Source organism: Macrobrachium nipponense, chromosome 30 (genome assembly GCF_015104395.2).
Source record: "Macrobrachium nipponense isolate FS-2020 chromosome 30, ASM1510439v2, whole genome shotgun sequence".
In the NCBI taxonomy this organism is placed as follows: domain Eukaryota; kingdom Metazoa; phylum Arthropoda; class Malacostraca; order Decapoda; family Palaemonidae; genus Macrobrachium; species Macrobrachium nipponense.
In genome coordinates, this window is record NC_087218.1 from 13,810,568 (window position 1) to 13,813,358 (window position 2,791).

Here is a 2,791-nt window from a genome sequence, read left to right on the forward strand (position 1 = left end):
CAGTTCTTGAAGTAATACAACCTGAAATCAAGTTGGACTTACACAGTCAAGTTTGTTGATTTAAAAAAAAAAATAAACGAAAAACAACAGTATATTTTAGACTGCAATGAACGAATATAAATCTTCATTAGTCAATTTTAATAATGAAAAATAAATATAATGAAATTTCTGTGCTTTTTGTTTTGTTTAACAAGCTGGACTGCATTAATACGACGACGAAGAGAGGAAAAATGGCATAGTCTCCGTCTAAGTTCCATTTTCTTTCTTTCAATCTCTCACTACGTCATCAGCTCCGCCCCGCTCCCCCCCAACCCCGCGATCCCCCATCACCGTCAAACACCACGGGGACGGGCAATGGCCATCGTGTTGTCTGAGTTGGTTACACGCAACAGTATCGTTTAGTTCAATTGCAGTCGCCGTGGTGAGAGGTGTGTATCTACCTTGAGGCGTAGTAGTTCTCGACGTGGCTCGAGGTGATTCTTTTGCAGTAGTCTGAACATGTATTGCAAACTTGTTGACGTGTAGTAAAAGTGCTTAAAGTGCCAGCGCGTTTCAACAAAAAACCGATTTTCTCCCCTGATGATGAAGCAGGTAAGTAGTAGTTTCTTAAACTCAGAGCATTGGTATGAATGCCAAGGAAAAAATTCAGAAGCCGATAGTTTCTCTTAGAGGAGAATGAAACTGCCAAGTTGCCAGAGGTTTGTCGATGAGCGGAGCGCAGAAGTGTGTAAACGGGGACCGAGTTCGTGCTCTTATCTCGAGAATATCATCATCGGAAAGCAATGTGACCAGATGAAAGATGTTAGCAATAGGAACGGAGTGAACGATAGTGCTGTCAGGCTGCGCTGGAGAAGCTTATTCTAAAGTGATGAATGAGTGGTGGAAGCTGCTCTAGCAACACCCTGTTGAATAGAAACGTTTAGCCGTGCCTTTCAATAAACCTACCTGGCAACCCGATCAGCTGTCAGCTGCCCCAGTTAAAGCTCCCTTTAATGTGGAGATCAACAAGTTGAAACTGTTGGCATAGAACGAAGATTTGACGCCATCTGGTGATTTTGTTGGCTAGGAGACTTTTTCAAACTTTTCGAAGCCGGTTGTAGCGTACAGGCTTCCTCCTCTTTCACTCCAAAGTAGGGACTCGACGACGGACTAAGGTAATATAAAAAAAGCGCAGCAGACTACATTACGCAATACTCCCCAGTAGCTGAACATGTGAACGCACCTGTTTAAGAATAAATGTTCTGCGCGCCGTCGGGTAGTTGACGGAGGATGTTTGTTGTGACAACCGTTTGTTTACCATCTATCCCCACGATGAATGAGGGTACCTGGTTCACAGTAGTATTTAGGGGATGGTAAAAAGTTCAAGGTCACTCGGTGACGTCACTACACCGCAAGTAGACCAGATTGACTCTCTCTCTCTCTCTCTCTCTCTCTCTCTCTCTCTCTCTCTCTCTAAGTTGCAGATGAAATGGCCTCTGGCATCAGATGGTGATACATGGAAACGATATGAAAACCTTACAATCAGAGTGCATTTTTTTACACATAATGAATTGTATTGAAATTCATTCCTCTGTGCTTTTTTATTATATTTTTTTTAAAGTCTGGAAGCGAATACTGGTATTTCGTATAATTATTGTTATAATATATATTGTTGTAATGTATAAGCACTAGGAAGCACTTCCAATGCCCAATTGCTATAATCGATAGCACCAGTTCTGTAGAAGTTATCATAAGTTAGACAAGCATGTTTTAGGTAAAATAGGAAAAAAAATATATGTTAGTGTAATTTAATATGTATTACGATACACCTGGCGACTCTTTAAAATAAAGAACACCCTATGAATTGCAATAGGGTTGACTAAATCACTCAAGTTTACGAGAATCATGTTACACTAAGTTACTCGGTTTTTTGAAGCCAAGAGTATTCTGAGTTGCGATACAGAGGGCTATAGACCGTAAGCCAAACCTTCACGAACTGCCGTACCTACAGCAGGTTCCTGTAGTACGATTTCGATACTCTTTATTAATTTTCAGGCCTGTGCTTCCTCCATGTTTTGAACGTAATTATATACTGCGCGAAGTGGCCATTAAAGCACGCCTCCAAGGCAACACCTGTGATTTTATTTTTGAATCACTAACAGTAATTTTCCGGCGCTGACAGTTTCCATGTTTTGATTTTTCGTTTTGTTTTTGTTTATATCTTAACGTGTCAAGAACTGATGTTGGCTTTAGCGTCAGGTATTTTGACTTGAGCAGATAAGTAACAAACAAACGGCTCTTGTATTGATAGGATCGTTGATTGAACAAACAAACGGCTCTTGGACTGATAGGATCGTTAATTGAACAAACAAACTGGTCAGGATCGTTAATTGAACAAACAAACTGGTCTTGGACTGATAGGATCGTTGACTTATCGACTGATTAAGTTGCTTAACTGGCGTTACATTTCGCTCGTCTATTAAAGATGAAAAAGGAAGAGTTTCACTGCTGTCAAGGTATGACAGCTTAGCAATTCGACGGCTAATGTATAAGGTTTACTTCTAAGCAATTCCCTCCGCCTCTTCGCCTATCTCCCCCCCCCCCCCGCCCCCCGCCCCAACTCTTCCCCAAACAAAGTGCAGTAGAACGCCAGTGGCAGAAGGAGCACTCACGTACTACTGAATCATTTAGAGCTTGTATCAAATTCTAAGGCTTTTGCGCCGTGGTATTCTCGATCGTATCCCGAGGGTACGTTTTGGCTGAATGTTCTCTCTCTCTCTCTCTCTCTCTCTCTCTCTCTCTCTCTCTCTTT

General features: G+C 41.6%; 1 protein-coding gene across 6 annotated transcripts in view; it reads left to right on the forward strand.

The window, feature by feature from the left end:
• Positions 1–351: 351 nt before the first annotated feature.
• Positions 352–2,791, forward strand: part of LOC135202302 (uncharacterized) — a gene marked incomplete at its 3' end in the record, with an annotated part of 223,734 nt that continues 221,294 nt past the window's right edge. For 2 of the 6 annotated variants that reach the window (XM_064231626.1, XM_064231627.1), the window contains 1 exon segment: positions 352–591. 6 annotated transcript variants of the gene reach the window in all.